The 14,320-nt window shown below is 52.5% G+C and overlaps 1 protein-coding gene and 1 non-coding gene across 2 annotated transcripts in view; one reads left to right on the top strand and one right to left on the bottom strand.

Moving 5' to 3' along the window:
- The window catches only part of LRRC75A (leucine rich repeat containing 75A), a 45,288-nt gene that overhangs the window by 12,235 nt on the left and 18,733 nt on the right, over nt 1–14,320 (bottom strand). The window lies entirely within an intron of this gene.
- TRNAV-GAC (transfer RNA valine (anticodon GAC)) lies at nt 9,781–9,856 on the top strand. Its single transcript has one exon. It is a non-coding gene; the product is annotated as a tRNA-Val (tRNA).

The following is a 14,320-nucleotide window of genomic DNA, read 5'->3' as shown; positions in this document are numbered from 1 at the left end:
CAGTCAGACCGCATCTCCTTCACATCAGTCAGACGGCATCTCCTTCACATCAGTCAGACGGCATCTCCCTCACATCAGTCAGACGGCATCTCCCTCACATCAGTCAGACGGCATCTCCCTCACATCAGTCAGACGGCATCTCCTTCACATCAGTCAGACGGCATCTCCCTCACATCAGTCAGACGGCATCTCCCTCACATCAGTCAGACGGCATCTCCCTCACATCAGTCAGACGGCATCTCCTTCACATCAGTCAGACCGCATCTCCCTCACATCAGTCAGACGGCATCTCCCTCACATCAGTCAGACCGCATCTCCCTCACATCAGTCAGACCGCATCTCCCTCACATCAGTCAGACGGCATCTCCCTCACATCAGTCAGACGGCATCTCCCTCACATCAGTCAGACGGCATCTCCCTCACATCAGTCAGACCGCATCTCCTTCACATCAGTCAGACCGCATCTCCCTCACATCAGTCAGACGGCATCTCCCTCACATCAGTCAGACGGCATCTCCCTCACATCAGTCAGACGGCATCTCCTTCACATCAGTCAGACGGCATCTCCTTCACATCAGTCAGACGGCATCTCCCTCACATCAGTCAGACGGCATCTCCCTCACATCAGTCAGACGGCATCTCCCTCACATCAGTCAGACGGCATCTCCCTCACATCAGTCAGACGGCATCTCCCTCACATCAGTCAGACGGCATCTCCCTCACATCAGTCAGACCGCATCTCCCTCACATCAGTCAGACGGCATCTCCCTCACATCAGTCAGACGGCATCTCCCTCACATCAGTCAGACGGCATCTCCTTCATCTCCCTCACATCAGTCAGACGGCATCTCCTTCATCTCCTTCACATCAGTCAGACGGCATCTCCCTCACATCAGTCAGACGGCATCTCCTTCACATCAGTCAGACCGCATCTCCCTCACATCAGTCAGACGGCATCTCCCTCACATCAGTCAGACGGCATCTCCCTCACATCAGTCAGACGGCATCTCCCTCACATCAGTCAGACGGCATCTCCCTCACATCAGTCAGACCGCATCTCCCTCACATCAGTCAGACGGCATCTCCCTCACATCAGTCAGACCGCATCTCCCTCACATCAGTCAGACGGCATCTCCCTCACATCAGTCAGACGGCATCTCCCTCACATCAGTCAGACGGCATCTCCCTCACATCAGTCAGACGGCATCTCCCTCACATCAGTCAGACGGCATCTCCCTCACATCAGTCAGACCGCATCTCCCTCACATCAGTCAGACGGCATCTCCCTCACATCAGTCAGACGGCATCTCCCTCACATCAGTCAGACGGCATCTCCCTCACATCAGTCAGACGGCATCTCCCTCACATCAGTCAGACGGCATCTCCCTCACGTCAGTCAGACGGCATCTCCCTCACGTCAGTCAGACCGCATCTCCCTCACGTCAGTCAGACGGCATCTCCCTCACGTCAGTCAGACGGCATCTCCCTCACGTCAGTCAGACGGCATCTCCCTCACGTCAGTCAGACGGCATCTCCCTCACGTCAGTCAGACGGCATCTCCCTCACGTCAGTCAGACGGCATCTCCCTCACGTCAGTCAGACGGCATCTCCCTCACGTCAGTCAGACGGCATCTCCCTCACGTCAGTCAGACGGCATCTCCCTCACGTCAGTCAGACGGCATCTCCCTCACGTCAGTCAGACGGCATCTCCCTCACATCAGTCAGACGGCATCTCCCTCACATCAGTCAGACGGCATCTCCCTCACATCAGTCAGACGGCATCTCCTTCATCTCCCTCACATCAGTCAGACGGCATCTCCTTCATCTCCTTCACATCAGTCAGACGGCATCTCCCTCACATCAGTCAGACCACATCTCCCTCACATCAGTCAGACGGCATCTCCCTCACATCAGTCAGACGGCATCTCCCTCACATCAGTCAGACGGCATCTCCCTCACATCAGTCAGACGGCATCTCCTTCACATCAGTCAGACGGCATCTCCTTCACATCAGTCAGACGGCATCTCCTTCACATCAGTCAGACGGCATCTCCCTCACATCAGTCAGACCACATCTCCCTCACATCAGTCAGACGGCATCTCCCTCACATCAGTCAGACGGCATCTCCCTCACATCAGTCAGACGGCATCTCCCTCACATCAGTCAGACGGCATCTCCTTCACATCAGTCAGACGGCATCTCCCTCACATCAGTCAGACCGCATCTCCCTCACATCAGTCAGACGGCATCTCCCTCACATCAGTCAGACGGCATCTCCCTCACATCAGTCAGACGGCATCTCCCTCACATCAGTCAGACCGCATCTCCCTCACATCAGTCAGACGGCATCTCCCTCACATCAGTCAGACGGCATCTCCCTCACATCAGTCAGACGGCATCTCCCTCACATCAGTCAGACCGCATCTCCCTCACATCAGTCAGACGGCATCTCCCTCACATCAGTCAGACCGCATCTCCTTCACATCAGTCAGACGGCATCTCCCTCACATCAGTCAGACCACATCTCCCTCACATCAGTCAGACCACATCTCCTTCACATCAGTCAGACCGCATCTCCCTCGCAGCCTTCGACCACGACACTCGATCGCGAGCGGCGGCAGAAGCAGCCGGCAGGGAGCCCGCGCCGTCCCCGGGGCCGCACGTTAAAGCGATACCACAGAACAAGGCGCAATGCCGCTCTGCTCACTACATTTTCTCTTAGAAAATACCGTTACTTTTGTAAAACAAACCAAAACCAAAACAAAACAAAACAAAACAAACAAACCATCAGATGCGCTTATTAATTTTCAATAAATGAAAAAAGTCTTATCTTTAAAATACTTTTGATTTCTAATGTAGTAAATAACATTCATCAGCTATAGCCCAGACACAGAAAACCTTTCAGAGGAGCCTGACCTGTGGTGGCGCAGTGCATAAAGCGTCGACCTGGAAATGCTGAGGTCACCGGTTCAAAACCCTGGGCTTGCCTGGTCAAGGCACATATGGGAGTTGATGCTTCCAGCTCCTCCCCCCCTTCTCTCTCTGTCTCTCTCCCCTCTCTGTCTCTCCTCTCTAAAATGAATAAATAAAAATTTAAAAAAAATTTTTTTTAAAAAGGTAAGGAAAAAAAAAACCTTTCAGAGTAAAAAGATTCCTCAAAAAGCTAAAATTAGAATTGCCATACAATCCAGCAATCCCACTTCTGGGGATTTGTCTAAAGGAAATAAAAACAGGCTATTGAAGACATATCTGTACCCCCCGACTCACTGTAGCACCATCCATAATAGCTAAGATACGGAAATACATGAGTGTCCATCAATGAATGAACAGAAACAGATGTGGTGTGTGTGTGGAAGAGAACTCTATTCAGCCACAAGAAAGGACATCGTGGCATTTGCAACAACATGGATAGACCCTGAGGACATTATACTAAGAGAGGTAAGTCAGACAGAGGAAGTCAAATGCTGCATATTTCTTACAGTATGTATAATCCAAAATGAACTGAACTCAAGAAGAGTGTAATGGCAATCATCAGGGTCTGGGGGAATGGGTGACATTTAAGAGCATATACTTGCAATAAGAACGTAAGTCCTGGAGGCCCTGGCCGGCTAGCTCAGGGTTGAGAAGAGAACTGGCATGTGGAAGTCCCAGGTTCGATTACCAGCCAGGGCACACAGGAGAAGCGCCCATCTGCTTCTCCACCCTTCCCCCTCTGCTTTCTCTCTCTCTCTCTCTCTCTCTCTCTCTCTCTCTTCCCCTTCTGCAGTCAAGGCTCCATTGGAGCAAAGTTGGCCTGGGCGCTGAGGATGGATGGCTCCATGGCCTCCGCCTCAGACGCTAGAATGGCTCTGGTTGCAGTGGAGCAATGCCCCAGATGGGCAGAGCATTGCCCCCTGGTGGGCATGCGGGGTGGGTACTGGTCGGGCGCATGCAGGAGTCTGTCTGACTGCCTCCCTGCTTCTCACTTCAGGAAAAAAAAAAAAAAAAAAAAAAAGAACGTAAGTCCTGGAAACCCAACACACAATAAAAACTATTCTAGGCCCTGGCCGGTTGGCTCAGTGGTAGAGCGTCAGCCTGGCGTGCGGAAGTCCTGGGTTTGATTCCCGGCCAGGGCACACAGGAGAAGCGCCCATCTGCTTCTCCACCCCTCCCCCTCTCCTTCCTCTCTGTCTCTCTCTTCCCCTCCCGCAGCGGAGGCTCCACTGGAGCAAAGATGGCCCCGGCGCTGGGGATGGCTCCTTGGCCTCTGCCCCAGGCGCTAGAGTGGCTCTGGTCCCAACAGAGCGATGCCCCGGAGGGGCAGAATATCGCCCCCTGGTGAGCAGAGCGTCGCCCCCTGGTGGGTGTGCCGGGTGGATCCCGGTCGGGCGCATGCGGGAGTCTGTCTGACTGTCTCTCCCCGTTTCCAGCTTCAGAAAAAAATATATATATAAAAAAACTATCCTAAACATTCAACTTGCTAAGAAACTAGCTCTTCATTGTTCCTGCCACTAGAAAAAATAGCAATTATGTGTCACGACAGGGGTGTTAGATAATGCTATAACGGTAACCATCTTGCCATATAAATGTATCAAGTCACTATGTGCTACACCATAAACTTACACAATGTTAGGTGTCCAGTTATATCTCAATTTGTAAAAAGGGTATAGAAACATAGGTTACATGGGTCAGTCTTTTATTTAAATCTTTTATGTTTTTGTGAATTCCATGTCAGTGCCCAGCGGTAACTGTGATGCACCCGTCCTCATGTTTCTGCTATGTAAGCATTAAAGAATTGCTTTTTGTCCTTATAATTCCCAAACTGCAAACAGCTACACAGAATTCTGATGTAGCAGAGGCTATGTTAATCTTTCTACAACCTGACTTTTGCGTGTTGCTGTCATCCACAGTGTGCCCTGTTTTATTGTACTGTGTATTGTGCATAGCAAAAGAGTGTGCAGTCTTCCAAGGACTACCTCATTATGATCTTTGTCTGATCGCTGTTCTTTTTTCCTCCTAATGACAAAGCAGTGCTTGCTTACCGCAATATTACAGTACGTGGCTCAGTCGCCGGTGACAGCATGAAGATGAGGAATGCATTCTGAAAAGACCGCAGGTTTCCGTTTTGAATTTTAAGTGGTAATTTTGGTACTCAGCTGCCAATGCCGAACTATGGTCTCAGATATGTAATTCTTTTATTGTTATTATTATCTAAAATTTTATTTATTGATTTCAGCAAGAGAGGAAGGGAGAAAGGGAGGAAGGGAGAGAGGGAGAGAGACAGGGACATCCAGCTGCTCTTGTATCTGCCCTGACTGGGGGCTGAACCAGCAAACAACTCACCTGGACTGCTCTACCCCAGGGTTGCAGAAGACAGCCCTCACTTGTGTAGGCAGGCCCTAGCTAAAGATCTGAAAAACCTAGCTCTTGAGGTTGGGGGATGGCCAAATCATACAATATATAGATGACCTACTCATCTACTCCCCAACAGAAGAACGGGGCCACCTACATGTCCTACAGACCCTAAATTTCTTGGCCGAAAGGGAATTCAAAGTGTTCAGAAAGAAAGCGTAAGTCCTCTAACAAAGGGTAGAATATTGGGAGCTAACAGTAACCCCAGGAAAAAAAACCCTTGTTCTCTGAAAAATCACAGACCATTACAGACACCCCAACTGCTCCCACCCACAGGCAGCTTTGGGCCTTTTTAGGATTAACAGGTTATTATCGCCTGAATACTGGAATATGAAGAAATAGCCAGGCCCCTCTATAACGCCCTCAAAGACAGTAATAATGAGCAAAATGCCCTATTGGGGGCAAGAACAGCAAAGAGCATTTGAGCATTCAAAATGCGCCCTAATGGGACTACCAGACCCTGAGAAACCTTCTCAACTTAATGTCACAGAAAAACAAGGGGTTGCATAAAAGACCTGTTGGATAGCCTGACCGGTGGTGGCGCAGTGGAAAAGTGTCCACCTGAAACTCTTTTTTTATTAATTTTAATTTTATTTTATTTATTCATTTTTAGAGAGGAGAGACAGAGGGAGAGAGAGAGATAGAGAGGCAGAGAGAGAGGAGGGGGGAGGAGCGAGGAGCTGGAAGCATCAATTCCCATATGTGCCTTGACCAGGCAAGCCCAGGGTTTCGAACCGGCAACCTCAGCATTTCCAGGTCAACGCTTTATCCATTGCGCCACCACAGGTCAGGCCCACCTGAAACTCTTGAGGTCGCTGGTTCAAAACCCTGAGCTTGCCTGGTCAAGGCACATATGGGAGTAATGCTTCCTGCTCCTCCCCCTCTTCTTGCTCCCCCCCCCTTCTTTCCCCACTCTAAAATGAATAAATAAAAATCTTTCCTGACCAGGCAGTGATGCAGTGGATAGAGCATTGTTCCAAACCCTGAGGTCGCTGGCTTGAGCGAGGGGTCACTCGCTCTGCTGTAGCCCCCCCCCCCGCCCCGTCAAGGCACATATAAGAGAGCAATCAATGAACAACTAAGGAGCCACAACGAAGAATTGATGCTTCTCATCTCTCTCCCTTCCTGTCTGTCTGACCCTGTCTGTCCCTCTCTCTGTCTCTGTCAAAAAAAGAAAAAAAAAATCTTAAAAAAAACAAGACCTATTGGATATTTCTCAAACAACCCTACATTTAGTGGCATAGAATTGGCCTTAGAAATGTTGCAGCAGCTGCCCTACGCTTAGAGGAGGCCTTCAAAATATCCCGGGGCAGGAAATAAACCCCTTTGTATTCCTCCCATCAAACAGGACCCCTCTTAAATATCAAAAGGCCTTGTTGGCTTACCAACAATAGATGATTAAGGTACCAAGTCATCCTACCGGGAAAGCCCTCAGGTGAGAGCGGAGCACTGGACACTAAACCCGACTACCCTAAGGACTGCACTCCTGCCGAAGCCCGCTGCAGACTGACCAGAGCTGCCGGAGACAGAGGCCACGGCTACGCCAGCAGGCCCGATCTCACGGGCCCGCCGGAGAGTGACCAGAGCTGCCGGAGACAGAGGCCACGGCTAGGCCAGCAGGCCCGATCTCACAGGCCCATGGCCCCCCAACCCCGATGAGGCCTGGCTCTCTCACAGGGGCAGCGATGTCAGAGAAGGGACCAACTACACGCCACGCGCCATCAAACATCCCCGCACCGAGCAGTGGAAGCAGAAGCCCTCCAAGCCTCAGCCACGACCTGCAGAGTTAACTGCTTTGACGGAGCCCAGATGTTGGGGGCTCCGTTAAATCCACAGGGTATTTTGCAGTTTGGACAGAGGGGCTGGGAGCTGGCTGTCAGGTGATGGTCTGCCCAGGCCCCACCTCACCTGCCTGATTGAGCCTCAGTGCTCGTGCTGCCTCCCACGTTCCCGGCAGGGGTCTTCAAACTTTTTATAAAATCTGCCCACTTTTGCAGTGCTGGTCAACCTGGTCCCTACCGTGCAACCAAACAGCGCTGCGACTGGCCCACCATGAAAGCTGGACCACCCACTAGTGGGCGGTAGGGACCAGGTTGACCAGCACTGCAAAAGTGGGTGGTTTTTATAAAAAGTTTGACAACCCCTGGGTGGGGGGTTTTTCTGCATCTGGTGTTTTTCTTGTGTTGCCTTAGAAATGTGATTGATTTGCTAATGGCCCACCTCCTCCAGTACATAAAGAAGGATGTTTGCTGGGGGCGTCCAGGTGTGGCGGCTTTGCCAGGGTGGTAAATTTTACTGCTGGCATGGAACTGTGGCATCCTCCCGAAACCCAGCCTGTATATGTCTTTAGTTCTTTCTCTATTTTTCATTCAATTTCGTACCATTCCCACTCGAGACCCTGGAATAGACTTGTCGCGCGGGTCCCGGCACCCAAAAGATTAAACATCTACACAAACTCCAAATATACATTTCCAGGGCTACGTGCTTATAACAGCTATATAAAAGGAAAAAGAACTTCTAAATGTAAAATAAATAAATAAATAAAATATAGTTGACACACATTTTTTTTTTTTTAATTAAGTGAGAGGCTGGGAGGCCGAGAGACAGACTCCCACATGCGCCCGGACTGGGATCCACCCGGCAAACCCGCTACGGGGCAATGCTCTGCCCATCTCGGGCCATTGCTCCATTGCTCAACAACCAAGATATTTTAGTGCCTGAGGCGGAGGCCATGGAGCCACCCTCAGTGCCCGGGGCCAATTGAGCTGCAGGAGGAGAAATAGAGAGAGAAAGAAGGAGAGAGAAGGAGGAGGGGTGCAGAAGCAGATGGTCGCTTCTCCTGTGTGCCCTGACTGGAAATCGAACCCAGGACTTCCACACGCTGGGGTGATGCTCTATCACTGAACCAATTGGCCAGGGCCAGTTCACACATCTTCTATAGCTCCTCCAAGCAGTCCCTCTACTTACAGAAATCACAGCAATCCACTGTAAGAGAGAGCAAGAGGGAGCCAAAGAGGGTATCCTGGAAAACAGACCCGCAAAGCACACTGCTAAAGCCACTGCTATAAAAGGGGGCTCTGTCACTGGGGAACCGATACCCTCATCAGACATGTGCCGGCGAGCGTCCCAATATACCAGGGAAGAAGTAGACTGGTCAGAACAGCAAGGGCCCGTTCACAACAAGGAGGATGGTAGTGACAGAACAATCTCACCCCCTTCCCCAGACTGTCCGATGGAAGGCTGTCAAAGGGTCTCTACAGCTCCTGCCCGCTGGAAGAGATAATTCAGCCCAACGTGGCGAGCGCCTACTTAGTACTAAGGGGCTAACAAAAGCCGTCGGCCACAGCTCCTCCCTGTGCACAGTCCACAGCCCGCAGGGATGACAACCACCCCCTGCACTGGCCGAGCCAGCCCAGAGGAGAGGGACCCCCTGGCTGAGGGCTGGCGGTTAGACTTCTCCCAAATGTCTCCGCGCCAGGGATACAAATACCTACTTGTCTTGGTCGACAGATACCTTCACCGGGTGGGTAGAAGTGTTCCCCAACCAAACCGAACAAGTCCAGGAAGTAGTAAAATCCATACTGAAGGAAATGATTCCAAAATTTGGGCTCCTAACCTCACTACAAAGTAATACCGGACCATCGCTCACTCCCCACATTACTCAACAGGTGACCAAAGCTTTCAGGACACGCTCGGGACCTCAGCTCTGCCGGGAGACCCCCACCATCGGGGAAAAGTAGAAAAAGTTCATCAGACCCAAGAGGAAAATTACAGTGTAACAAAGCTGTCGGGAAACTCATCGAGCCTCGCCACAAATCCCTACAAATCCCACCGAGAGCCTGACCGGACCCGGGGCAGTCACACACCCGGGAGGCGCAAGTGCAAAGGGACCTGTGACCGCTGTGTGGCCTTCCCCCGGGGCCGCAGCAGTAGACGGGCAAAACCATGAGGAAGAGCAGGCCCGTGGCCTCCAGACGTGACCAGCACAGGCCCGCCACCGCCCACTGCTGGCAGAGATGCGCGCGGGGATGGGCAGGAGCGGAGGGCGGGGCAGTGGGGCCAGGAGGCGGGGATGAAGCCCGGACCAGCACAAACATCTAACCTCACCAAGAGGGGCGCTCGGTTTGCTCTGAATCGCTGCCCACCCAGAACTCCACAGGCCTGCTTCCCCTCGGCCTACTCTGCCACCACGGCCTGCTTGGCTCTCCACGGCTCTCCCCTGTGGCCTCCGGGGAGGAGGTGGTGGACAGAGCCCTGCTGGCACCTTGGTTTCAGACGTCCAGCTCCTGAAACTGTGAGAGATTCAATTCCTGTTGTTCTCAACCGCGTCCTTGAGGGCCATCTGTTACGGCAGCCCTAGGAAACCGAAACACCAAAGCCTCCTTTCGGCCCTGGCCGGTTGGCTCAGTGGTAGAGCGTCGGCCTGACGTGCAGGAGTCCCGGGTTCGATTCCCGGCCAGGGCACACAGGAGAAGCACCCATCTGCTTCTCCACCCCTCCCCCTCTCCTTCCTCTCTGTCTCTCTCTTCCCCTCCCGCAGCCAAGGCTCCATTGGAGCAAAGTTTGCCGGGGCGCTGAGGATGGCTCTGTGGCCTCTGCCTCAGGCGCTAGAATGACTCTGGTTGCAATAGAGCAATGCCCAAAGATGGGCAGAGCATCGCCCCCTGGTGGACATGCCGGGTGGGTCCCAGTCGGGTGCATGCGGGAGTCTGTCTGACTGCCTCCCCGTTTCCAGCTTCGGAAAAATGCAAAAACAAACAAACAAAAAACCCACAAAGCCTCCTTTCAAGAGGACCTGAAATGAAGCAGCGCTCTTTCTGTGTCCCTGAACTATCACTCACACGGGAAAGGGGCAGCTGCCCGACTTTCCCACGGGTCAAGTCCTCAGACTGAGGAAGAAAGGGGCTTCCTCCCTCCCTCTGAGGGGTCTCAGATGCCCGGGTGGGTGTGGGGAACCCAGAACCAGCTCCAACTATGTTAGAACCAAAGGACGTTCCTCCCAGACTGTCCTCCTCTCTCTCTGTTGTTTGTTTTCATCTTTCTGTGCCTGTCTTTGGTCCTTTAGAAAACAGCTGGGGTGGGGGGTGAGGTGGGAGCCAGGCAGGAGGCTGCCGTGCTATTATGTATATTTTAAACCACAACCACTCCCCTTCTCTTGAGAAACGCCAGGTTTTAAACCCATTTCCAGGAGGAAAGTCCCTTGGGAAATCAGCCCTTGTATCTATCTGTCTCTCTGGCTCCAGGCATAATTCCTCGACTGCTGCAGTGCAGGGCGGGTGGTGGGGAGGGCGGTGGGGAGGCAGCGGGCTCCGCGCAGGAACCAAGGCGGCGCCTCCGGGACTGAAACCCCAGGGCCTGTGCGCACAGAGCTGCCGCCGAGGCTGTCATCAAATCCAGTCTCCCGGAAGGAAGTTAACTGGTCCAGAGGGCCAGCAGGAGGGGGGCAGCCTCCTTTTTCTCTTGGTGGTTCGAGACAACACCGCAGCCAGCTCCCCCTGAGGGCGGGGACGCGGCAGCCTGTGTCATTCTGCCCTGAGCTGGTGACTCAGCTCTGCGCCTCTTTCTCCATGACATTCTGGCTTGCCTGGGGGCGGGCGGGGGTGTGTGTGTGTGGGGGGGAGATAGGGGGGCTCCCCAGGGAGGAGAGAAAGCGGCCAGGTGCCGAAAGGGAGATGCAGCCCCAGGAAGGCACCAGGGCGGGAAGCCAGATGTCTCAGAGCGAAGGGGCCGGTGGGGACGGACCCCAGGCAGCTGCTCGCTGAAGGAGTCCCCAAAGGGCCACGAGGACATGGGGGGCGCGGGGAGGAGTCCGTGTACACACTGAATGCCGGAGACAGATGCAGACGCCGCCGTGGGCTACACGGCGAGCCCCTAAAGACATGTCCCCCCCTGGAACCGGTGCACGTTGCCTCGTTTGGAAAAGGTCTTTGCAAATGTGATCAGATGAAAGGTCTCAAGAGGAGATCATCCTGGATTACCCGGGCGGGCCCTAAACCCATCGGCGTGCCGGATGAGACGCGGAGAGGACACAGGGAAGAAGGCCATGGAGAGACAGGCAGAGACCGGGAGGCTGCGGCGGCCATGACTGCAGGGGGCTGCAGAGGCAAAGAGGGAAACGCCCCCCGCAGCCTCTGGGGGGAGCAGGGCCCTGCTGGCACCCTGATTCCAGACTTCTGGCTTCCAGAACTGCAAGAGACTAATTTTCTGTTGTTGTGGTCCACAGAGTTGGTGGGCGATTGGCTATGGCAGCCCTAGGAAGCCAAAATACCACATCAACATAGAGGTGGCATTTTCCCCGGGGAAATGGATGGATGGATGGAGATACATACATACATACATACATACATATATATATATATATATATATATATATATATATATATATAATCAGTGAGAACAGGTGAGGGCAGGTGAGGGCAAGTGGGCTGGGACCCCTCCCCTCCGGCAGTGCTGACCTCAGTCTGCAGCCTCGCGGTGGACAACCAAGGACCATTACTATATTACTGTCACAAATCCACCTGCTGTTGCATCAGCCCAGGTCCCCCGGGTGCCTGCATCCCCGACACCCTCTCCTTCGCTCGTCTGTCCGGAGGCGGGTCTGGGTCAGCCAGGAACATCTCCCGTCGGAACACCAGCCCCAAGACGGGTCCCAGTTCAGAGTAAGACAGAACATTTAAAAACAAGTTTCAAAGGGAATTCTGACATGGGCAACAAGAATGAACCCTGAGGCCACGGTGCTCAGGGCAATAAGCCAGACACAAAAGGACAAATACTATGTGACTCCATTTATAGGAGGTGTCTATCCTAGTCACATTCATAGAGACAGAAGTAGTGTGGCGGCTGGCCGGTGGCTGGGGGAGGGGAGGGGAACGGGAGCTGGTTAACAGGCACAGAGTTTCAGTTTGAAAAAATAAAGCGAGTCCCCGGGACGAATAGCGGCGACGGTTGCACAGTAACGTGAAGATACTCTATGAGGCTGAACGGCACACCTAAAGTGGCTAAAGTAAATGGCAAATTTCAGGTTATGGATAGTTTATCACCACTTTAAAAATACAAGTGGTGAGCCTCCCATCGTCAAAAGTATGTAAGCAGGGGAGAGACACTAGCACGCAGCACTACTGCAGCAGGGGATGTCTGTCCCAAGAGGGAAGGGAATCACCAAGGAACCTTCCCGCCGGCTCCCTGTGGTTCTCGTCATGAGCACTTAGCATGGCCTTGGATGCTAGATGCCAGAGCCATAGGATAGGGCAAGAACGCTGAAAGGATCAAGCAATACATAAAAATCTAATCTGGGGATGAAGCCGCCTGGATGGGGGTGGGAGTGGGAGTGGAGGAGGAGGAGGAGGAGGAGTAGTAGTTCAGGGATGCGGAGAGAATGAAGACTGGAAAAGAGGGAAGGGAACTTGTATCAGATCATAGGGCTGAGACCACCTACTAGAAGTGGCACTTGGAGTTCAAGGGCCCAACCACTACCCTGGGCTCCCCGCTCATTGGCTCTGGAGAGTAAAACTACTTCCTTTGTTACAAAGTGTCCTTTACCCAGAGAGGGGTTGAGTTACATATTTGTAACATGTAAGAGAATTAGCTCTATCAGAGGACCAACAGATTGGCCCTGCAATTCCAATGGAAAACAGGCAATGGAGGCACTGACTTTTATTTAGGCTGATGATTTTAAAAGCAGAATGTTGTTGAAAGAGGATCTGAGTTTCCGACAGTTTTGAAATGTTTAAGAAAACTTAATATTCGTCTATCTATACGCTTAAATTTATTAGATTTTAAGAACCGTTTTAGGAACTTGGAATTTTTGGAACTTGGAATATTTGTCAACTTGAAAAAAAAAAAAAAAAAAGAGGCCCTGGCCGGTGGCTCAGTGGTAGAGCATCAATCCAGCATATGGATGTGCCAGGTTTGATTCCCGGCCAGGGAACACAGGAGAAGCAACCATCTGCTTCTCTTTCCCTCCCTCCTCTTTCTCTTCCTTTTCCACTCCTGCAGACAGTGGCCCTGGGCACCGAGGATGGCTCAGGCGCTGAGGATGGCTCATAGCAGCTCATCAGCCTCAGGCTCTAAAAATAGACCAGTACTGAAGCATCAATCAACCCCAGACAGGGTTGCAGGGTGGATCCTGGTGGGGGCGCATGCAGGAGTCTGCCTCACTATTTCCCCTCCTCTCACCTGAGAAAAAAAAAAGATAAAAAAAAGAGAAGACATTGAATTTGTAAAAATCACTAAGACATTTTAATAAGTTTAGTTGAAATTATAAGCCTCCCACCACTCAACACGATCATTTAAATTGACTGACTCATAAGCAGAATAACGAAATTTGTAGGTTAAACTTAAAATCTCGGAACCATTAGGCTTCAAAATTCTATTTCACAGCAATTACACTTCAATTTAAAACAAATTTCCCTGCAATATACTGAACAGTAATCTGAATAGTAATTGAGAAAACCCAAGCGGCTGTACGCCGTCTCCGTCTCTGCGTAGGTGGGGTACGCGCGTGCACACAGACACACCCCTCAAGGACGCCACCGAAAATCTCCCAGACACTTTTACGCAGATGAGGTCCAGGAGGGGCAGCTCTTACCCTGTGGGTGGGGGAGCACACGGCCCAGGAGAGAGGGGGCTACTGACTTGAAGAGCCAGAGGCGTGCTGCTCAAGACAACACCAGACAGCAAAGCAAACTTGGGGATCGTAACAGCAACCCCCACACTGCCCTGAAACCCAGGGAGCACCGGGTCCCTGCTGAGGGTGAGGGCTCCCCATGCTCCTGGGTGTGCGGGGCGGCCACCGCCCAGCCCCGGGTGCAGCCTTGGATACGGTTTCTCCAGGGTGGGCTGGCGCAGCGCCCACCGCCTCATGGGCCCGTGGAGCCGGTGGCATGCAAGGAGACGCCCACTGCACGGCTGACCGAGGACACCAGCCAG

Source organism: Saccopteryx leptura, chromosome 2 (assembly GCF_036850995.1).
Source record: "Saccopteryx leptura isolate mSacLep1 chromosome 2, mSacLep1_pri_phased_curated, whole genome shotgun sequence".
In the NCBI taxonomy this organism is placed as follows: Eukaryota; Metazoa; Chordata; class Mammalia; order Chiroptera; family Emballonuridae; genus Saccopteryx; species Saccopteryx leptura.
This window is presented reverse-complemented; position numbering and strand designations above follow the sequence as displayed.